At 41.4% G+C, this 24,407-nt stretch overlaps 1 protein-coding gene across 12 annotated transcripts in view; it reads left to right on the forward strand.

Moving 5' to 3' along the window:
- RAPGEF6 (Rap guanine nucleotide exchange factor 6) overlaps positions 1-24,407 on the forward strand; it is a 120,986-nt gene that overhangs the window by 43,913 nt on the left and 52,666 nt on the right. The gene's annotated exons all lie outside the window — the stretch shown is intronic.

The raw sequence follows: 24,407 nt of genomic DNA on the forward strand, positions 1-24,407 counted from the left end.
GACAAATGATCTGATTGAAAATAATTGTTCTGGATAATTTGATCTGCTTTGAAAATCAACGTTTAAAACCAGTACTAATGATGAAGTACAAGCCTGGAATAGTATTCATGTTCAGAAGACAAAAAAACAATTTCTCTCCATTTTCCCTATCTTCCTTTTCATCTCCCCAAAAGAGGTAGACTCTCAGTTGATATGCTTCAAAATATCTGAGGTGTACAGTCAGATATGAGCTTATAACTTAAATAAACTGATGTTTTTTCTGTATGTTGGTAGCAGTTGGGTCGCAGGTGGTGATTTTAGGCCTTGCACAGCATTACTGTGTCTGTGACAGGAAGAGAATATGCTGCTTGAAGTCTAACATCCTCTGCCATCTCATTTCTAGAACTGTCACATATGTTGGATTTTATCATTAGTAAGACATTGAATTAGTTATTGAAGAAATTAGATGTTGGACCCTCACACTCTGGGCAGGTCTGCATAAAGCTTTATTAGGAATTAAATTCCAATCTGTGTAAGACAGAACCTATCTCTGTCTCTTTGGTGTTTGTGACAGTGAATAAGCACACAGCTAATAATTCTCAGGTTTCATTGCTAAGAGTAGGAGAATCCCAGGAGCAGCTGATGCTGGTGCTACCTATGCAGCTTGCCTGGAGGGATGCGTGAGAAGGGACTTGGCATCTTTGTTCTGGGAAAGACCCAAGTTTCACGGCTTCCTGAATGATTTCAGGGGCTGTCAGTTAGTGCTGCAAGGAGTCAGTGTGGTACACTCACAGGACTGTGGTTAGTCAACAGATCATGTCCTCATTAAGAAGATTCTTCAAGTTGGTCTTTTTGTCTTTGTGTTGATTTATTTCATTGTTACCAACAATACAGGGTGCCTGTGCCTGTAGCTGCTTGCTGCAAACCTGGTGGCTTCCTCAGATTTGTGGGGGAAAAAAAAATATACACACACACACAGACAAACATATATATATTAAAAAAAAAATATATGTATGAGGCATTTGATGGAAAATGGTATAAACTGCTTAAATTAGAAGCACATTCCCAAATCTGCTTTTATGTCTGTTAATTAGGAATATATAAGAAGAGTCCTGTAACACTATTGTCCTAGATGAGTGAGTGCTAAGTGGCAAGGACAAAACAACCACCTCTCTGCTTCCAAATCTCCAAGATTTTGGGTTTTCATCAGTCTGAATTGGAATACCGATCCTTGCTTTGTAGACTGTAAGCTTCTAATTGGAAAGTGTCATACTCGGAGTACTTAAGGTAGCAAAAAAAAATTTGTAACTCAACAGATGACTAAGGAATCAAAACATGGTAACAAGCTGCCTGTGTGTGTGACAAGTAAGGAGAAGTTTGGTGCCTATATTTTTTCATATTCCATTATAAACTAGTAAAGTAATAAATTTATTTTAGGTATGGTTAGTTCCATGCCTATATGAATGTGCTCATACATTGGTTCCCACTGATCTTTAAAAACAGATTTCAAGGTGTAACCCTTTATGTAGCCCATGAGAGAAGCATAGGATCATAGAATGGTTTGAGTTGGATGGGGCCTTAAAGATCATCTAGTTCCAGCCCTCTGCTATAGGCAGGGGATCAGGATAAGGAGGAGGGTAAGTCAAACTTCCATGTTACAGGAACTTGCAATAAGGTTTCTGCCAGAGTGGGAAAAGTGTTTGCAAACTCTCCAGCAGATTTCCTGTCTGGCATAATGCTAATGAATGAGCACAGAGTTGTGTTTCACTCTCCAGCCCGTTGCTGAGTGCTCTGTGACAGATGCTGAATGCAGCCTCATGGAGCTTTTGTGAGTCCTGTGTGCTTGGGGAGGGCTTGGAGCTTTCCAGCCTCCACATGGACTCTAGTCCATCTCCTGTGGTTGATACTGGAATACTCAGTATGACACCATTTAAGTTTTCACATGCCTAATCCCTGATATGCAAGTAGTTTTCTGCTTTCGAAAGAAAACTCAGATCCTTTAGGTACTGAAATTCAGTATTTTTTTAACCCAGCTAGGAATTTTTCCTTAAATATAAGGTTCCTTGTGTTTGCTTTTAAGGGGAATTATCTATGCAATCTCCATTAACTCCTTAGAATGTAAATCTCTGCACATTAAATATACTGTGATTATATTTATGATGAAGGTTAATCCATGTTTTGTAGAACATTACCTGTTGGGTTGTGACATGAGCTAAAATCTACTTCTCACATGGAGTACTTCTTGTTAATGCTGGAACTTGTTCTGTAGAAATACCTGATTGGACACAAACCCAATATTTATATGCAGATGCTTTAAATAATATTTTAAATTATTGTTACTATCCTTGAAGCTTTAGTTCCTTATTTAACTGGATAGTTGACATTCAGGATAGTTGGCATTCAAATTATTGTGGGTATCTTAAATTTCTTCCCTCCCTGCCTTCCCTCAAATGAGCTAATGTTAAGAATGGATCATCTGGTTGGTTTCTTTGGTGAAGGTGTTTACCATTTAGACTCCTTTGCTACGTTCTTGTGGTTTGTAGAACAGTGTTATTTCACAAGAGTACTGGTTGTCTGCAGAATTAACTATTTGTAGTTGGTTGTTTTCTGTCCAGGTAAATGCAGTGAACACAGGCTGGCAGTGTTCTTTTTTTTTTCCCTCAGAGTGAACAGGTTTGTTTCTGTCTCTGTCTTCAGAGTGCCCGGTGTGTGCCTTTGCTCTTGCAGCCCCTGTGCAGGGGATGCCAGCACTGCTCTGGTGCGTTGGTGAGCAGGCTGGGCTCTCCTCCAGATCCAGAGTGCACCCAAGCTGTGTTGAGGTTCTGCTGGCACTGGGAATTTTCCCTTCTACAGAACAGCAGGCCAGCCAGATCCCAAGGGCAGTTGTGTATTTGGCAAAACACTTACCAATGTTTTTTCAGAGTACACAATAGCCCTGCTGCCTGTGAAGGGCTGGAGGACGTACGTGTGAGGCCGAGAATGTGTGGCTGTCACTCTGCCTGGGGCAGGTCTGAGCATCCCATAATTACATCAGATCTCTTCATCCCTGGGCATTTCTGGCCTTTTCCATTTTTGTCACTTAGTAATTCTGCATCTTGCACATCACCCCGACAGTAACGTCCTGACTGCGGGGGAGAAAGTGAGGCTGGACACATTTGGCAAAAGCTCTTGCTCAGAATGAACAGATTAGGAAGAAATGTGAATTGGTGTTAATTATGCCAGCTCTTGCTTCAGATCTGATTTGTTAGCATGATTGCATGTCTTGGTGGTGATAAGCATCCAGCCAGGAGCTGGGGTCATTGCAGCAGGGCAGCGTCACAATGGAGACGAGTGAGTCATTTCTATTCTTAGTCTGCTTCTCAGCCCAATCAATAATGCAACCGTGTTTTATGATTACAAAAGAAGAAAGTAATAATACCACCATACTTTTTACGTACAAAAGAAAGAGGTAATTGTGATTGTCTCTGTTAAACTATATCCCGAACTTCTGTGCTCATGCAGTAGGAACTTGCAAAACTGCAGCCAGAATAACTGCAAGTGACTTCTTAATAGTAATGCTTTTTAAAAAAAATAATTATAGTTCTGGTGCTTTATAAAAATTAAATTGCTGTTTTGATCTTGGATCAAGTAATAAGAAAGTAAATAGTTCAATTATTTATCATCACAGTTAAAAAATAAAACCTGAGATAGTAAGTTTTGCATTTATATTTCTGACAGTGTTCAATTCCAAATAGGGTTTATCAATTCAGTACAAATTTCCATGTGACTCAAACCTGTAAACTCAAATATTTTTTCATTTCAGTAAAATTTTCCTAATTTATGTTTATTGTCAGTAATTTGAGGCTGTGGACTCCCCATACCTGGAAGTGTTCAAGGCCAGGTTAGGTGGGGCTTGGAGCAGCCTGGTCTAGTGGAAGGTGTCCCTGCCTTGGGGGGGTGGGACAAGATGATATTTAAAATCCCTTCTAACCCAAACCATTCTGTGATTGTGCATTTATTACCCACATATATTTTTGAGAAGTCTCTGTGATATTTTTTTTCAAATGAAGAATATTTATAGCTCTAAAAATAGTGCATATATGATCCAATGCCTATTTCTGTGGAGTTGTGACAGCATACTGAATTTTTTCAGCTGTTAAGTTTATAGTAGAGCAGAATAAAGAAATTAGTACCAAACTTTAGTAATCCACTTCCTCAGAGATGCAATTTTTTTAAACCAATGTAAGAGGATGATGAGGTTTAAAAGATTTATTGTAATACTGCATTTTATGCACAGTATCTTAATATTTGCATTAAGTAAAATTTGTCCTGGAGCCTTGTAGAGGCATTTATCTTCAGAGAAGTCTGTCGCTGCAGACTGCTTGAGTGGCAAGTTTCTTGTTCTTTGATCATTACTTAATGTAATCCTGTCAGAGGCTGGAGGTAGAATGGGAGATCTCATAATTGGAGGGAATTAAGTCACATTTCAATATACTGGATCAAACCCATTAGGTGCTTTACCATCACCAATCCTTTTCTTTTTAAATGCTATAAAACACTGTGGGTCTTTTATAATCTACTTTTATCTACCAGGTAAATTTGCTGATATGGTATCTTTTATTGATATAAATCAAGTAAGACTGACTTAGAGCATGTCTCCAGATGCCTGTTGTTAAACCTGGACACAGTATTCTTGGCTTCTATTTGTTTGGAATATCAGTTAATTGTGATGAGGCTGTGGCTGATCTTGTGGGTGGCTGAAATGACTAGTTCTTGAGCTGGAAGAAAGATTTTCTCTGCAGCTCATTGCTTTTTATTGTGTTTGTGTCTACACTTCCTCTTTTTGACACTTTAAAAAATACTTGACTGAATTTTAACTTCATTAACTAATGACAGGCTGAGAGAATTGGGGTTATTCAGCCTGGAGAAGAGAAGGCTCTGGGGAGACCATAGAGCACCTTCCACTGCCTAAAGGGGCTCCCAAGAGAGCTGGAGAGGAACTTTGGACAAAGGCTTGGGGTGATAGGACAAGGGAGGATGGCTTCAGGCTGACAGAAAGACTCTGTTTAGATTGGTAACAGGAAGAACTTCTTTACTATAAGGTTGGTGAGGCCCTGGCACAGGTTGCCCAGAGAAGCTGTGTCTGCCCCATCCCTGGAAGTGTTCAAGGCCTTGTTTGATGGGGCTTGGAGCAATCTGGGATAGTGGAACGTGTCCCTGCCCATGGTAGGGGCCTTGGGACTGGTTATTTTCCAAGGTCCCTTCCAACGCAAACCATTCTGTGATTCTGTGAATCAAAAGAAAATTCAGGTCTTGCTGAAATCAATGGGTCTTGCAGTGCACTTAAAAGGATACAGAAATTAATGTTGTCATTATCTCTCTAGAGGTCTTGTGTGATACAAAGAGATAATGCAGGTTGCTTCTTCCTGATGCTGTTTTTTCTCTAGTCTCAATCTTTAATTTTGCATTGCCTAGATGGGATCCCTGCTCTCAGGTGCTCAGGAGCAGGCACGTGCTCAGGTTCAGAGCATGTGCCAGAGCCTCTGTTAGCCAGGCACCCTGTGCTGGACAGGACCCTGGGAAAGTCTATGTATGCTGTCCCTGTTTGCAGCTCTTCTAAACTCCTACAATTTGACGTGTTTCTTACTTCTGTGATCAGAAGAAGCAGCATCTGCAGTGTGTTCACTTCCTGTGTGGGCCCCTGTGGGTTTGGTTTGTTGTGGGCTGCACACAAAGGACACGTGGGTGTGGATCCGGCGCTGTCTGGTGGGGGAGAGGAGATGTACGTGGATGGAGCCCCCTGCTTTCTGCAAAGGAAAATTACTGTTAGGCTGGGCTCTGGGGGTGGGGGAAGAGGCTGTGAATCAGGTAGTGGTTAAGCAGCTCTGTTAACAAATGGTATAGAGGTGTCTGCTTCCCAGGCCAGACACCTGGGGAAGGGTCTGCTGCATGAGTCTTGATGAGGAGCGGCTGAGGGAGCTGGCAGGGCTCAGCCTGGAGCAAAGGAGGCTCAGAAAGGACTCTACCACCCTCTACAACTAACTCCCTGGCAGGGGGCTGGAAGACAGGAGGGTTGATCTGTTCTCCCAGGTAACAAGTGATGGGATGAGTGAAACCAGCGGCAGGTTGAGCCAGGGAATGTTTAGGATATTAGGAAAAATTTCTTCATAGAAAGGGTTATAAAGCATTGAAACAGGCTGCCCAAGGCAGTGGTGGAATCACCATCTCTGGAAGTGTTAAAAAAAAATCTGTTGGTATGGCAGTGAGGGCATGGTTTAGTGGTGAACATGCTGGTGGTGCTGGATTGATGGTTGAACTTCCTGATCTTGGAGGTGTTCTCCAGCCTTAACGATACTGTGATTGTATGATTTTACTGCTTCACTGGTGGAGCTGGAAGCAGCCTCTGGCAGGGTCTCACTGGCATCCAGCATGGAACCTCTGCTCGGCGTCTTGAACTCGCCCTGGTCTGCCGAGGTGTCCTCGGGCCCTTCCCTCTGCTTTTGTAAGCAAGGGGAAAATTGCTAAATGCATGTTCTCTCATACTTCATTTTACATATTGATTTTGTCTGCTCATTTTGTCAGCAGTGTTACTTTCAAGGGCTCCTTGAAAGTCTGCCGCTGGTTATGGTGGTCATTAGCAAAACGCCAATCCTCAAAGTATGCTGTGCATTAAAGATCTTCCTAGGAATTTCCATAGACCACTGGTGTTTCCCAGTCCAATTAATGAGTGCTTGCAGTTTCAAGTGAGTAATGACTTGAATAGGCTGCGCAGAAAGTACAAAAATACTTAATGAAAATACTGCCCTTTGGTTAAAATCTGTGTTTTTCTGATTAATTTTTTTTTAAACTAACAATGTAATGCAACATGTCAACCTCAATTTATCCATAATGAAAGTGGTTGTTTTTCAGACCTTATATTCAGGAGTTTCCCTAAAGATTTTATGGACTTTATATGTAAACAGATTTACAGGAATCACCTCAGTTTGGAGGTGACATGTGCAGCTGTGTAACAGCAGTTAAGAGTGATGCACAAATGAAACTACATCAGACTGAAACTCGGGAGGGTTTATTTTAAGCAAGCACCTGTACTTACTGAAATCTGGCTGCTGGCAGTAGTTTACAGCCCTTCTCATAGCCCTGGAGCCTGTGGTGGGGGGGTGATGCCACAATGTTGGGATGTGGCACCTTTCTGCTGCTAGGGAGAGCTACACTCTGAGGTTGGTAATAGAACCCATCTTCTCTGCTCTTCAAGGCCAGGTTGAACAAGGCTTGGAGCAACCTGATCTAGTGGAAAGTGTCCCTGCCTGTGGCAGAAGGGCTGGAACGAGGTGAGCTTTAAGATCCCTCACAACCTGTTTTATGATTCTTGACTCAAAGACTTGTTTTTGAACCTTTCTCCATCTCGAGTAAATTTAGCAGTCAGCTGCACATCTGCTCCCTCCCCCAGTATTGGGTTGATGATGGGCCCCCTGAACCCACAGCAGGTTTGTGTGTTGCCCTCCCCCTTGCTCAGCAGAGCAGCAGAGCTGCACTTATTTGTGATAATTCAAGAAAAACTTGTAGATATTTTTACACTAATTTCCTACTTGCAGTCTGTCAGTCTTTTTACCTGGTGAGCACTTTCACCAGGAAGCCTGGAACTGTTTGGAAGCAGATCCAGAGCACAGTCCTTTGCAGGGAAACCATCCTGCTCTCTTGACTGGCATCAATCTGGAGAGTTGCTCAAACCTTGACCTCAGCTGATGCTGACAGTGCTGTAGGAGGGATGTACTATTGTGGCAGAAAAACCTTTCAAAACTTGAAAATATTTTGCAAATTGCCACCACAAGAAGTAAAAATTCAATCACTGAAAAATTCAGTCACAGTGCTGGTTTGAAAGCAAACAAGTGGGAGATCCCAAGTCAGATCTACAGTTTAATAGAAAAATTAAAATAAAAAGGAGTAATACAAAAACACTGACAGAGTCAGAATACAACCTGACACCCTGTGGGTCAGGGTGTTGGTAGCAGCCACATTAAATGGTCCTCCTGGAGTGAGAGGTGTGGTTCTGTTGGAACAGTGATGCTATAGAAGGGTGTAGTTTTCCTCTGAAGGTCCTCTGAGGGAACCAGTAGATGGGTGTGGTTTTCCTCTGGGAATTCAGTGGGAACAAGCTGCCTGTGGTGTTCTATATCTCTGATTATATCCAGGTAGGAATGCTTGGCTCCTCCCCCTGGGTGAAGCATCTCCCAGTGGGATGATGTCATTTTATCAGCCATGCAGTGACACTCACTGGCCCATTAATAGAAGATATCTTCCCAGAGGGAGGATGGGTCATGGAAGACATAAAGAACAGATTCAACGGATGGTAATAGGATACATACTTTTGGTTACATCTTGCATTGCAACCTAAGACAGCTCTCCACACAATAACCAGTTATTTGTTTCTTTCTCCTTTTACCACATAGATGGATTTACACCGTTGTAGGAATTAACTCAGTTCCTTGGAAAATGCCTGAGAAAATATTTTATGTAGCGTGTTCAGGGAGTTAATCTCTGTTTTGATGGACCCTAAGGGTTTGGGTGGCAGTTCCAAAGTCATTAATTCTTTATAAGCAAGCTCTTATGCAAACTCGATGGAGAATGATGTGTGAGGGTTGTGCCCATTGCTCATAACTGCATTGTGTCACTTGGGGGTTGATGGTAAAAGATGCTCTGCACCAGAGAGATGTTTTGTTTCTTTTGGAGACTTAAAAATCTTTTGTGTGTGAGTTGCAGTTCCTTTTCTGATCCTTGTTTTTAACATTGTTGTTTCAATCTCTTGAAATGACATATTGTGTGGCTTCTTGTAGGGAAATCTGACAGGGTAGTAGCCAGCAAGCTGGTCTCCCTGTGTGCAGGGAGATGGTAGCATTCATGGATCTGTTTTTTATTTTGTGTCTTCCATCTGGGCTGCTTCTGTCCAATATGCTCTACTCAAATGTAACAGCCTGGTTGTAGTCTCACTTGTAGCCAACTCAACCTTTCACATAGGTTTAGGTTTCTCCTGCCTTAGAGAGAAGTAGTCCTGTGAAGGGTTATTTTGTATGTTAGCCTTGTAAAGTTGTACATTGGAGTTGTTGGGTTGAATGTCACATAGCGCTGAAGGATTTTTTTGAAGGGCTGTGATGGTGTTATCTTCAACTTTGTGTTCAAGGTAAAATGGATTTCTAATTTAGAATATGGAAATTCACATCAACTCAGTCATGTTCTTTGTAAACCTCATGGACCAGTTTAGAGATAGAGAATATCTTGAGCAATTTTCAATAAAAGTCACCATCAGGAAATGTCAGTGCATAATTATAAGCATTTGGATGCTCTGTTTTCCTTGGAAAAACTTGGCATGAAAACCACTGCATGTATGAGAGAATAGTGACATAAGTATCTTTGGTTTTGGCATAGAACTGATTACTATCTAATGACATTTAACAGCATTTGTAGTTTTATATTTGGTATGTGGCATCTTTCTTAATAGTGATATGTCTGACAGATAAAATACTAGACTAAATGGGACCATCACTATATCTTGTTGTTGTTCCATACCTTGTTCTTGCAAGTCAGACTTCCTTTTTGTCACTGAGTATTAATGGGTTTTGTTCTTATGTGATGAAGTTCTTATGATGAAGTTTCTAGTTGAAGGCAAAATAGCCTCTATTGTCTTTATGATTTTGATTTTGTTTCCTTTAAAGTTTGGTTAGCAGTTGTGGTTTGTCAATTTGGAGTGCAGGTATGGCTTCTGGCTTACCCCTTGCTTTATCTGTTAGATCAGTTTTTGAGATTGGGTGAGGATAGCTGGGGTTTTCCTGCTGTTTTGCCCTCAGTCGAGGGAGGACCCCAAATGACCTGGGGCAAACTTTCTCTGAGCATACTCAGCTTTGCATTTTTAAAGGTGATAAAGGCTGGATTTTACTAGAAAATTAGAAAGTTTATAAATTGCTGTACTGTGGCGCTCCATCTGATGACAGAAGCTTTGCAGAGTTGCTGTAGGGTCTGTGCTGGGTTTCCCCACCATGTCTGGTCCTGGGGATCCAGATCTCAGGATCTGCAGACCCAGAGTGCCCAGTACCCTCCCTGTTATTCCCTGTTCACTCTGTTACAGAACTGAGATAGTGCTGAGCCTGGCTGGTCCCAGCCTGGGTCTGGGGCCAGTCGAGCTGTTTGCATGAAGTTGTGCCTGAGCACAGGCAGGCCTGTCAGGGTGGGACTCCTTCACTCTTCACACTGAATGCACTGACCACTAATAAATGGGAGTGGACTGTTCAAAACTACCCTTGCTGAGGAGAGAAACTGTGGTAGGAGTCAAATCCCCCCCCTTTTCCCACTTACAGGCTTCCAGTTTAGTGTTAAGCCTCAAGCAAAAAGACAAAAGAAATACTGAAAGTGGCATTTTCATGATTTTTTTTAACCTCATCTGTAGACTTAATGCGTTATTCTCAAGGTTGTTTAATCAGAAGCCTTTTTCTTGTGAAAGATATAGTAGTACCTTATGTTTTAAATAGCCATAATCTACTTGGTTTAACCTGAGATGCTGCTTTGAATAACTGAGGGAATAAAAAGTGGTATTTTTTATGGGTTTTTGTATCAACTTTTGCAGAATGAGAAAAACATATATGCATCTTGATGGGCTTTGCAAATGGGAGACTCCACCTGGCTTCCCAGGTCACTGTCAGCTGAGGAAATCACAGCCAGGTCCATGCTAGGTTTGGGAGGTGTTTTCTCCGAAGAATCTAAATTTGAGATTAGATTGAGGTTATGTTTAGTGAGCAAAATCCTGAATATGTTTGGGAAATTTTGCTGTGGGATATTAGCTGTTTTGTCCTTTCTGTGTCTCTGCGGGGATTCAGTCCCCCAGACTCACCTTTTTGGGGTTGGTATCCACACCTTTTCACCACCAGGGATCTTTGGGTTGCAGACCGTCCCAGACTTCCCCACCCCTTGCCAAAATGAGATGTCAGGAAGGAAGGGAGGAGCGTGGTATGAATCATCTCAGTTCAAACCGTTGAAAGGAACTTTATTTGTGTGAGTCCATAGCAAAGGGGGCTTCCCCCTTCCCCACCAGTGCCGTCATCCCTGTTTGTGATGCGGATCATGCTCTGCCCGGCTCTGCAGAGTGTGTAAGCGAGACAGAGCTGCAGGAGAGAGCTGTAATTTATAAACATATTATAAACCATATAAACCTGAATCATTTTAAATAGAAGATAACCTTTCCCTGCTTAACACAGCAGCTGAAAAAAGAGTCGGGGTAGTGTGAAAGCAGTGGAGAAATTCAATCCATGGTGCCTTTTTATTGTTCCTCCTGTGTTGCTGGTGCTATATTTAGAAGCTTACATCACTTAAGGAATGATGACAGTCTCTGCCCTCCCCCTCCCGCTCTCCCCCTGCTCTCCCTCGCTCCTTCCCTTAGGATGGATCATGTTTTCATACTACTTATGAGTCCTACAGATCTTGGGGTAGGATTTTTCTACAGCCTTTTAGTGAGTGGTACCACAGAAAGCGACACATGTAAGGATGCGATGGCACCACGGAATGTCGCCCTGAAGGGGAACAGGAGCTTGTGGTGCTGCTTTCCCTGCCTCCCCTTCCTAAAGAGTCAGGAACAGGGTGGAGGTTGTATGTTTTTTCCTTTTTTCCTGAGAAGCCCTAGTGAGGAGCTGACCATGCCACGACAATACAATGAGTTGTTTTTGGTGTTTAAGTTCAGAGGTGGGGAGAACAGCATGGCAGTGACACTGAATCCAGTGAGCTGTGCCAGCATGGCAGGGTCTGCAGCAGGCTCTGCCTTCTGCACCCTTGCTCCCCATTGCCTGTCTGTCCAAAAAGATGTAAAGTACTCAAATCTATGGAAATAACCTCTTGATGCAGGTGCCCTTAATGCTAAAATATTTCTGCATTATGCTGCTATGTTTGGCAATTTCCACTTGGAAAACTCTATTAATATGAATTATTTTAGCCTGAAACATCTTTGCCTGAGTGTGTGCAATGACAGATCGCCTTCTGAGCAGCAGCTGCCTTCCCCAGCCCCCACCATGGGCTTGGAGTCAGGATGAGACCAGAGCTGCTGCACTGGAAATGGGGGGGCAAGTGAAGGTGCCTGCTCATGTCTGAGCACTGCAGGAAACAGTGTGGCAGGGACAGTGTGCCAGGGCCGCCTGCCTCTGAGGACAAAAGGACAGAAGTCCTGAAGCCCAGCTCGAAGCCCCAGGCCCCTCGGCCGGCAGCTCCTGCCTCGTCAGCCAGGGCCGTGATGGCTTTGAGACCGTCACCGTCCTCCCCGCTGGAACTGCACAATGGGCTTTTCTTCCTCTGATTGATCAGGAAAAAGTCCTGCTGCTTGTGGGGGTACCTTCTGCCAGCAGCTGCCGGTGCTTCCCGCCTGTGCAGGGCTTGCATTTGTGGTGGCCTTAAATAAGGGAAGACTATAATCCTGCCTAACTGAATGTGCATTTAAATTATGAAAGGCTTTACTATCCTTTTAAAAACATCCCATTTTTCAGTGACTTACTCTTGTTAGACAATTAGAACTTGCAGATTTGGTTAACAGTCTGGAGGATTCAGGTAGCATTATGGGAGGATAAAGAGAATGATGCAGAGAAATCTATGGAGTGGTATTTCAGCATGGAAATAAATCAGTGTTAAGGAACAAAGATTCCCTTTACTACAGAGATTGTATACTGTTTTTTCTTTAGGATCTTCTTAAAACTTGGATTCTGGCTTAAAATGTGAATGGTGATTTTCTGTTTGTGATTCTGCTCAATGCTGCAGCTTTTCTCAAGTATTTCAGTTGTGATCACTACCAAGCATTTGTATCAGATTTTTTTTCATCTCATAGTTGCTCTAGTTTTGAGATTTGTCATTAAACACATGATTTATAAAAAACTTACAGCCCTGTTCTGCAGGGAGCTGGGGCTGCAGAGAGGCATGTGTTAAAATAAATAAATAAATAAATAAATGAAAGCAGAGCGGAGTGGGGGGATGCCCCAAAAGCCGGGGTGTGGAAGTAGGTCAGGTTTTCCCCCCAGCCGGGGCTGGGCGGGCAGGGCTGCGCAGCGTGGGCTGCAGCCCCCCGGGACCCCTGCTGCCGCCGTGCTCATTGGCAGCACGGCCACAGGGATGATGTCATCTGCACTTAAAGGCAAAACCAGGAGGAAATAGAATTTCGTTCCCATTATTGAGCTGGTGTTTACAGTAGTTGTAAAATATGGCATCTGCGCCAAAATCCGTGCTGGATCGGGTTTGCCGCACAATGCAGCAGGATGAATCTGGGAGGTGGAGATCTGCCCGGAGAGCTATCAGGGGCAGGCAGGCAGGGAGAGGGTTCTTTCAGCTGCATGGGTTCTTTTCTCCTTCATACAAATTGTGATTATGCTAACCACAATGCAGGTAACACCACATGGAAGTATTTGGGTGTTCATTGCTGCTGAGGATTTATCACTGTAGCATTACAGACATTTAAGATGCTTCTAAATATAATTTTATGAATTATTAGAAAAGAGGCAATACAGTCGTGTGTAAGATGAAGCTCACATATTCAGCCTATTGTTTAGTATTGAAAAAGCAGTAAAAGAAACAGCTACTTCTGTAGCTGTGTAGTGCTTTGTAAAAATCTAAAGTAGTTAGAATGCTTTCAGCTTTTAAAAATCAAATAGACTTTGTGTTTGCAAATTCTGCAAGCCCAGGATTGAAGTTCAGTTTATCCTTTATGTTTAAATACAAATTAATCCCAGCAATATTTATGGACCCTAGTTGCATTTATTATTTTTGTTGTTTGATAAGAGGTTGAGTAAATTCAGACATTGATGCCAATTTTTCCCTTTTAGGATAGTTTTGGAAGGCACCAGGGGAAGGTCTTTCTTGGTTAAGATGCAACTCCCATCCTAAGTGTTAGACTTGGTGATCCTTTTATGTCTCTTTCAACTCCAGATAGTCTATGTTTCTGTGATAATTTGGGCTATATACTGGGAAGAATTCAGCTCCTGGGTAACTGCTGAGGAGCTATTGGTGTGAGATGGAGAATGGTGCCTTGTTGGTACAACTTGGGTTCAGAGATGTGAGAATCTCCTTCTACATGTCCCTTGGCAGAGTAGCTTTCTGTGGATTGCTCAAACTGCCTGATTCAATATTCAAAAATAAGCAAGCAGACAAGACAAAAAAGCCATTTTTAGCCCTCACTACCAGCAGGCCCCCCTTGGCACCTCCATTTGTGCACAGGAGGTACAGCCATCATGGGCTAGTTTTGATTCAGAGAATTACTGTCAAGTCTGATGTGGCGACCAAAATTCTTTCCAAAAAGAGGAAAACAGTAACAGTGAGTGCCCCTTCTTGCAGATGAAGTAAATTACCCAGAGACCAAAATAATGGCTTTAACAGAACCAGCACCCTCTGTCCCCTTGCCTGTCTCCTCCCTCCTTTCCTCCCTTGCGCAGTAGCAGAAGTCATTTGCCTTCTAGGAACCGAAAGCATCACGGCAGACCCGGCTCAAAGGTGTGGGATCTCAGAGATCCTTCCTTGGAGCATCTCTCCAGCATACTGGGCTGCCATCCAAGACTTTAAGCTCCTTTCAAATATATCAGTTTTTAGTTGCAAAAAGAGATTATAGAACTCAATTGACAACTGCAGAATTAAGGCAAATTGGGTTGGAAACAGAATTGGTCTTGACTGAGCAGGGAAAAAAACCCCACCCTCCAAAACTTTTAAAAAGTGTTCCAAAATCATTAAAACTACGAGAATGATAAACCTCACTTTTCAATAAGAAATTTACTTCTCATTCTGGATAAAATCTCTGTGTTGTGTAGGATGAGATAAAAGTGTTGAGTCTTTAGTGTGACACATATATAAAAGCAAAATTTTTTTATTGTGAGCCGATGATGCATGTGTCTGTGCATGCGAATGGCTGCAGATATTTATTTTACTTTTAAAAAAATTTGAATGCAGAGATGAAAAATAATCCACCTAAATGCTACTGAAAGTGTTAGTAGATACATGTGATTAATTAAAAAAAAATATTTAGAAGAAGGAGAATAATCAGAGTTCCAGCATATCCCTGAATAGATATAAAATGATATAAAAGCTGATGTGGAGCAGGGTGTTTGCTGAGCAGTTGTACTGATATGTGTGTTTATATTAGGTCAATAAAGATGCTCTGTTGGCTGCATCTGCAGATCCAGTAGCCAATTGATCTAATGCAGTTTCTAAAGGCTTTCTATACAGGTGATGTCATCCTTTTAGCTCCGTTCCCCTCCCACTCTCTTTCCTCCTTATTAGATATTTCATCTTGCTGCGGAGCATCCAATCGATGGGAGCTTCTCCTGAGGGAGCTGCTGAGAAGCAAGCAAAGATAGTAGGAATTAGGACTCCAGCAGTCAGCCTTGCTGTAGCTATGGACGTCCTGTTTTGTTTGGCATTACAGAAATGTTTTAATTGGAAAAGCTAGGCGTGGATTAGTCGTGCTATCTGACTGATGCATTAGAATACTAAGCGACACTGCAGAGTTGTAAACGGCATTAAAAAAAAGAAGGAGGGGGGGCACAAGAGAAAAGGGTTTGTATTGCAGAGGCTTTTAATACATTCCACAGTGCAAACCTGTTAGAGCATATATCCTGGAGCTACAGTACGGATGCGAATTCAATTTCTGCATTTATGATGGACATGAGTATAAAGAAGAAACTTTAATATCCCAGGGTGTGGGATTCCTGGATCGCCTAAGATGCTGAAGAACCTTTGCAAAATTTCATCTACAGTATTAGTATGAAGTTTCTGAAAAGTGGACCTGAAGATAAGCCACTTGTAAAAGCATTTTAGAAGAGAAAAAGAAATTTGAAGAATTCATACCTTGCTTTTTAATGTATTGTTGCTTTAACCTGCAGTTCTAATCCATTTCTGAATTAATTCAATTTAAGCAGCACTTTTTGGGTGCATGCCTCTTGCCTGGAGGAACGTATGGATATTTGTATTTGAGAAGCTAGGAAACATTTTGATTTGAATTTATGTGCTTGTTAAAACTGGAACATTTTTATAGGAATTGCTGCTGCTGCTGCTAACTCCCTGCAATACTGAAAACTCCTCAGATCTAGTGGAAGCTGTAATTGAATTCAGTGTGAAATCCAAGCCTGAGAAGTTGCATATATGTACATTGCTGCTTTATGATTTTTAAAGAGAAAGCAGAAGGGATTTTTCTCATTTTTTCCCCCTGTGGCTTTTATTTGAGAAAGGAAACTTTTTTTCCCCAGCCTAAGAAATGGCTTTTCTTGTTCGATGTTACGCCAACTGCCTACAGCCCTGGGCCTCCAAAGTAAGTAAGATTTTGTCTGTGCTGCATTTCTGTGACATGTATTGACAGCCCTGGTGCTAGCTGCATGTTCCCTTCTCATCCCAGCAGCATGCTGGGTTGAAGGTACTGGAATCCTGGCTGTGCATGAACTATTTTTGTAGAATCATTTCTAAACAGGAAAGGGGGACCTAGACATCATGGAATTGTTTTATGTACCAATAGCTTAAAAATTACCAGCAAGTATAAAAATAATGCCCTTTGCTTATGAAATGTGTTAAGCTTGTTTTTTAGCCTATAAACGTGAAGTATCTATGAAGCCCTATAAATATTATTGCAGTGTAACATTTTTATAACTGCTGGCATATTTTGCTAACTTGAGAATACTAGTATCCAAACCCACTGATGTTTTAATTTTCAAGCTGTGTGGAGCTGTACTGCTTGTTTCCTTTGTGCAGCAGCATGGAATTGGTTAATTATTTAGCTGAACTATGTAATTACAATTAGCTTTAAAGGACTCCAGTTATTTTTTGTGTCTGAGAATGCAGTATTTCTGTGAAACTGGGGAGGGGAGGGTGTTTCTTTTAAGTGGCATAATGAAAGCTAGAACATTCGAGCAAACCCACCTTGAGATAAAAGCCTTTAAAGAAATAAAAAATACAATATTTATGAGACTGTTACTGTTTGGTATGCTCCATCAGAAAATTAGCTGAGTTTCTGGTATTTTAATAAGGCTACTACCAAGAAGTAGTCACCTAAGACACAGGAATTGCCTTATAAATCTGGGGCCAGGCAGATATTCATTATTATTCCTTTATTATAATTTTGTATTTACTGGGTAGAAAAAAGACAATGCAACTTTCTGGTGTTTGGAGGCAGTGGGCAAAAGCCTTGTGCGCCTGTCAGTGTGAGATACAGCATTGACTTTGGAGCAGGAGATGGCTCTTGACTTTGGTCCCAAGAAGTTTAGAGTCTCAGTGACATGATGGTGTGTAAAGGCACAGGGAGAAGCCAGCTGGGTGTGTGGACTCCCTGTCCAAGCTGATTTTCCCTGTTTGGTTTTTATGTCTGGTGTGATGTAAAGGGAAGCTCGTGGTAAATAGGGGGGTGAAAGCTCTGGACTGTGGGGTTTCCCTGTGTGGATGCCAAAACCAGCGTGGAGATGTGTGGGTGGGTGTGTGGCTGAATTTTGGCTGTTTCACATGTGCTGAGTCCACCCCATCATCAGGTGAAGTGGAGCTGCAGGTACTTGTGGTCTTGGAGAGTGGCTGGGCACTGTGTGCTCACACAGGTAATTGCAGCTCCTCACCTTGGAGTTCCTGCTGGAAAATCCTGGCCTGTTTGTGTTATGATCCATGCCCCAGTGTACATGCAGACTCTTTCTTCCCTTCCTACTCTGCAGACATTAATTATGAAAGGCTGAGTTTACTCAAGCTTGACTTATGTGCACTGCCCTTACTAAGGAGGTTTGAATGTTGTAATATTGCTTAAAAACTGGGAATGCTTTAGTTGCCTTGGTACTTCAGCTGGGATTGCACTCTCCACAGAGTTTGGGCTGAAGTGAGAAACCACAAAAAAGCCTGTGCTCAAATAAGGGCTTCATAAGGGTAAAATAATAACATTATAAAAAAAAATTCTTTGACCCCTGTGTCAGCTCTGTGGACAATATCCAGTGGATTGCTGCTCTGCCATCCAAGTCATTTATTCACTCAGTTACTATTCATAAATGAAATGGTATAAAATGTTAGGAAGGGGAAAGTTTGTTTTTCTTTTCTTTTTTTTTTTTTCTAATGGCTTATGAGAACTGATTAACTGATTTTACATTCCAGTCCATAGCTAACAGTTCTTTACCTTTAAAGCCACAAAGATAAAGCACTTTTATTCCATTCTGAAAAAACTCACAAGACCCCCAAAACTCCTACAGCCCCCCCCAAACTTTTGAAGGGATCTGTTCATATTGTTTGGTAACTCTGAGGAGAATTAAGCAAACTGATGAGCTGAATCAGAGCTGAGTTTGTGCCATTTTGGTTTTAACTGAGCTTTGTACTAAGAATCTGTTTCTATGACAAGTGTTTTATAATAATACATAATACAGCAAAATAAGTCATGTCAGAATTTTAAATATGTAAGTTAAATATGTAAGTTTCAAGTTTAACTTGAAAATGTCAAGTATTTTGTGTTTTGAAACTAGAACTTAGATTTGTATAGATCTGTGCCAGAATAGTTTTAATCAGTTGCTTTTAAACTGGTGTAGGACAGTAATCTGAAAATGGGCCGTTGACTCAGTTGTAATTACAGCTGTTCTGGATGTGACAGTGTCATGATCCATGGATTGAATCAGAGCAAGATGAAGTCATATTTCTTATGACTAATCATAAAGGTAGGCTTTGTGAAGGTAGAGCACTTCTGAAGGTTAACCTTAGTCTAGGGAGGTTAATTGGTGTGGCTGTGGAGGAGCAGAAGCCAGCGTTAGGACACCTGGAAGACATTCTCCAAGTACAAGGTGTCTCTGAGTCCTGGTCCACAGCAGCTCCCATAGCACACACTGGTTAGTGCTGCACTCACCCTCATCCCCCAGAGACTCCATGGCTTTTGGTTTCTGAAAGTAAAGGTGCAGAGCAGAGTTGTGTAAAGCAATCAATGCATTCCATTTCCCTGCATCAAGAGCTGTAAAAGGAGGATGAACAGAAGGAGAGAGCAGTGAACATGTATCTGCAGTGCCCTTTCAGGCACGTTCTTGTGGAGGTCAGCGTATTTCTGAGGACTGCTGATGATTTGAAACGTGTCCGAGAGAGATCACCCTCGGCAGGAGGAGATGATGGCTGTTTGCATCTGGAGGAACCAGCAGCAGGGCAGAACTGCCCCTTGTAAGGGATGGTCTCTACCCTGGGGACTGTGCCCTTGCTGGAATGATAGACTGTGGAAGATGAGATAAATAGATGCAGGCATTTGTAAGGAAACGTGGTGAGGATGATAAGCAGCGAGGAGTGTGGTGAGCAGTGATCAAAGCCGTGCCAGCTGTCGAGCCACGGTGGCTCTGGAAGAGGATGAGGGAAGACAGAGGACTTTGCGTTGCGTTGGTGGAGATCTCTTTCCACAGGCTGGTTCTGTTGGCAAGGACAGGAGACATTCAACTTCCATTAAACAAAACTCCTGTGATGCCAGTGCAGTATTTTAAAGAAAAAAATAATTCACAAGCATTTCAGCAAGATATTGGTTGTCTTTGTAATTCTGATCATAAGTTTCTCTGTTCAGTTGTCTGAGATGCACTTTGTGGTATGGGACTCTTAACTGTAACTGTGCCATGAAGTCACTATGAAGGAGAGCTCTAAACTTAATGCTTTAGATGTAGAGGGTTCTTCTGTAATAGGAATTTTATGCACATCTTAAGAATTTTCCAAGCCTGGAATGTACCCACAGTTACTGTGTTTGTGAAGCATGAGGGTCTGATGGGGGGAGTATGGAGTGATTGGATAATGTTTCTATAGAGGATGTTTAAAATGAATGCTTTTTGAGATAATGTACTTTTTATAGAAAATAAGAGTTTTTGAATTAACATTTAAGCTTTTAATTTTTTTTTCCTGAAGCAAAATAGTTTAATTCAAGATCCCAGGTGCATGTGAAACTTATCTTATGGCAGTAGACGGTAATTTATTTTCTCCTGGCTTCTGTGCTCTTCTCTTTCAGCTATTTAGATAAAAATCTAATAATGTGAAGCATAATAATGATACATTTGCTCTGTAAAAGTTTGTGTTTGGGTTAGAGGAGAAGACTTGGAATAATTTTTCAGTCCCATTCCCATTTCTGGTGTTGTCTCAGAGGCATGTGATACAATTTTTGGTTATTCATAACTAAAATCAGTGTAACCTCATCTTCTGATTCCAAAGGGCATCAGTTTGATCTCCAGGATCTTGAGTTGAAACCTTCATGCAATTAAAGATTTCATTTCAGTTCCTCAGAAGAAAAACAGAGCTTTGATAGTGTGTCCTTGATTTGATTCAAAGTCATCCTTATTTTTGCTAACGTGCTTACATGAAAAGTAGCCCTAGTAGTATGAATTTTAAATGTTTTTAGAGCAAATAGAGTAACTGATCCTTTGCTTTATTTTTTCAGTCCGTTTTGATAAGGTCTTTCTCTTCCCCTTGGACCTGCCTTTCCCACCAGTCTGTCTGTCTGTGCCTGTAGCTCCAGCCCAGCTTTCAGCATGGCAGAGCTTGGCTGCTCTCTGAGCTCCTCTCCTGGCTCCTCATGGTTCCCTTCCCTCCTGGGAACTTAGGACTGCATGGTTTAGCCTTCTTTGGAATTTCTGGAGTTTCAGCCAGCTCCTCAGAGTATTCATGGTCTCTCCTACCCTATATTTTCTGACACTTTTCCCCTTCATCCAGTGCTTAGAAGGATTGCTTTGATTCTCTATGTTATTTGTAGGAGCACAGTCTCTTGGTTCCTCAGTACTATGATCCCTGAGCACTTGGAGAGTGAGGACTTGGACTGACAAATGACAATTTTTCTTACACTTAGATGCAAGTTTTTAACTCTGTTTTCTGTAACCACTTGCAGGATACTTTTTGTAAAACTTCTAAATGCATTTTTTTTGCCTGATAGTTTAAGATAAAAATGGTTTAGTATGAGCTATATGGCCATTTACTCCAGAAAACTTGGATTTTCTTATACTCTGGTGTATAATATGTTAAAGTTAAGTGCAAGTACACATTGTTCTACTTTGATTCTTACAGCTACAGCCTAGGTCGGGACCACCCTCTTCTGCCCCTCTCGCTTCCATGAATGCATTTTCTTGACAAATACAGAAAAAAACGTGGAAGCGCCAGTGGAAGACCAGTGCTCCTTTGGTTTTTTTTGCACATACAGTATCCGAGAGCCTCTTTACACAGCTCCTGGCTCAGAGGTGGTGCTGCCAGCCTTGCTGTGCTCCCGTGTCCTTGGAGCCCTGCTCGGTGCATCCCCGGAGCTGATTGTCACCTGCATGTCAGCACTGTGACGTGGGGCTGTAGCAGCCTGAGGATGTGTAAAGAGGGATTGTCATCCTGCTGTATTTTACCAATCTGTGCAGCTAGCAGTTGGTGAATTATTTAGTCAATGAAGGTCGATGTAGATGTGGAATTTTATGTGCCCTGCTGTACTGGCTTAGGATGAGGGTTCCCAAACGTCAGGCTGCTGGTGGCTGCTGGAGTTTCTGGGCTCCTTGTAGAACTCGGACCATCACTAGTCCCTGTCACACTTTGTTTTCTACTGTAATTATTTACACAAGGCATTTTTTACTATTGTATTAATTTTCAGTGGTGAGAACAAAGGGTAAAATTTGGAGTAAAATAAGTCTTTTTGAACATTCTTGTTCCATATTCAAAATAACAAAAATACAAGTGTTGACGTTTTTGAAAATGTTACTTTGTGAATAGACCAGAGAAGAGTTGATCTTCATTTTTTGCAACCATCAATTATGTTTACTTGATGGATATTCCCTTTATAATGGAGCTCCCACCAATACTGGTACAGTTTTTTGTGGGTGAATTTTCAGACCCACTTCTTCTCCAGGGCTGAGATGTTTGCGTGTCAGACACTTAGCATTATCGTGAGTTAAGGCATAGTAGTAATCTATAATTTAGAGATATGAAAACCGAATTAAAATTGCATTACATGTGTGGTTTAAGGCAACACCAGAATATAGTTTGAAATTCTGTCCTCATGTCACCTTATTGTAACTAAGGAAATGTAATACTTCAGAGAATTTTAATTTCTATGTGCTATATGAGCCACAAAGACCAAAAAGCTCTTGACTACCAGAGGCAATAAACAGCCTCTAGGGATTATTAATTCTTCCAGATGGTTTTTGTATGTTATGTGTGTGGTTTTTTTTTACCTTATTGTAAGCCTGGAGATATTTTAGGAAGGCTTCGGGAATAGTTTTTGAGGCACTGCAAGGCTGCCATGAATGATGTCAACTTGGTCCTTATTTCTTTGAGTTTCATGTGTGTAGTATTGATAAAACCAGGAATAGATGCTGTAGATAGTGAATTGAAACATTGAAATAAATATTGTCGTGAAGTTTGTGTAGTTGGATAGGCACTGAGATTTTTTGCATCGTGCTATTGAAGGGTACAGGGTTTTATCTGGACCTGTTGGGTAAAAAGCTTGAGCCATCACTTAGTTTTAAAAACAACAAAAACCTCACTCCCCAGACATCATTGGTGCTTTTTAAAAAGCTGAAGAAATCTCTTTTTGTGCCACTGGTGAACCATCTGTGGTCTTCAAGGAGGAAATGTTTTTGTTTGCATTAAGTCTGTGGACTGATGTCAGCATGGGTAATTCAGCTGGGCTCATCTTATTCTCTCTGTGGACACCTAAATGGCCTCTCTTTGTATCTCAGAGAAGCAACTTTCTCCTCTCCCATTAACACAGCTCTAAGTGTATTTTGAACTGGAGGAGAATTGTAGCTTGTATGTAAAAGGTTAATATAAAGCAGAGTTAATTTATACAAATCCTTGTGAAAAAGATAACTGAAAATTCTACAGAATAACTTCAGAGAAGTCATGGGTTTTAGTGGTTTCTTGTTGATTTGCTGGCAGGATGTATGAAATGATTAAAATAATTTACTGATGCCAAGAAAAAACATTCAGGAGGTTTGTTCCTTTTTAATTTCTTAGATGGAATTGCAGGTGAGAGACTGCTGTCAGTGGGAGTGAGCAGTGCTGCTCCTGTTTCAGTAGGTTGTACAAAGGAAAAGTAGAATGAATTAAATAAATTGGTTATCTTGTGTAAATGAACAAGCTGATAATGGAAACAGAAGCATGTAGTGAGACCATCAAAGCAACTTGCCAGTAAGATGGTGGAATGTAGAATTTGCTGAAGTTCTAGTGCAATATTAAAGGTATGAAAGGTGTTGAATCAAGAGTATAAAAAAGAAAATGGTGTTTGGAGGGACTTGAAGGATACAGTCACTGAAAGGGGAGAGGTGGGAGCTGGAGAAGTCCTGTTTCAGAGGGCTGGGGTCCTGTTCAGCTCTTTGATTATATGGTCTTTTTAGTTTGGCAGTTTGGTTTAATTTTTAAGACTTAAGGCAAACATACTTGATTTTTTTTTAAACTGGCTTCTTGTGACAGTCCAGGCTTTCTGTGTCATCTGAGAAAGGAAAATTGCTCTCCTCAAACCATTTGGGTATGATGGAGGCTGAGCAGGAGTGTTTCCTAAGGCTCAGAGGTTACCCAGTGTCATCCCAGTTAATGCTCCGAGCATGTGTTAATAGGTTCCAGCTTACAACAGTGAAAACCGCTTAATGGAAAACCTAAATAAACAAAATTCTCAATAAATGTGCCTTAAAAATGGGACTGTTTGTCTTGTAGAGCTGGTTTTCACAGTGAGGTGGCTGAGTTGGGGGTTTTACAGTGACCCAGCAGCTGTATGTGTGCCCTGACACTGCAGGGCTGCTCTGTGCTTGTCCTCGGGTGTTTTATGGAAAATAACTCCTGTGTTGTTTCTGAATATTAGTCTTGCTGGCAACATTTCAGGCAACTTCAGAAAAGCAAATAAGGTAGAAGGTTACTGACAGTCTGTAAAACCAAGGACAGAAAATTTGCTTATACAACCTGGAAAAGGACAGACTGTTCTCTCAGAGGCTGATGCTTCTGCTGTGTCCAGACTGCATCGATTGGTTGTAAACATCCATATGGGCTCCTAGAAAAACTGATAAAAAACTTTGCTATCAAGGAGTATTAAAAAGGGGCAAGCCTTTTCATTCTTTATTGCCCATTTTCTTTCCATTAATTTGAATTTGGAATGGACCAGAAGAGTTCAGTGGATTGTGTTTCCTTTATTAGTTTTTATCCTCATGATGTGTCCTTTGGCCACTGTCCTTATTGTGGGATCTTTCTGAACATGTTAGATAAATATACAATTTACTTCAGGTTAAAACACAGCAATGAAGCTTTTACACATGGGAAAAGATAACTCATAGGTCTTGTGTCCCTCTGTCAAGACTGTTTTGCAAATTCATATTGCCTGTGCCTTTTCAGCATGTGTATTTTGATTATCCAAAGTGTAACAGTAAACACTGATACTTATTTTCAAAAGTTGTAGCACAAAGGCACAAACTGGCTTTTCCTTAGGGCAAAGATATCAACAAATCCTAAAGTAAATCACAATGGAAATAAAGGAT

The sequence above is a fragment of the Vidua macroura genome, chromosome 15, assembly GCF_024509145.1.
Source record: "Vidua macroura isolate BioBank_ID:100142 chromosome 15, ASM2450914v1, whole genome shotgun sequence".
Classification (NCBI taxonomy): domain Eukaryota; kingdom Metazoa; phylum Chordata; class Aves; order Passeriformes; family Viduidae; genus Vidua; species Vidua macroura.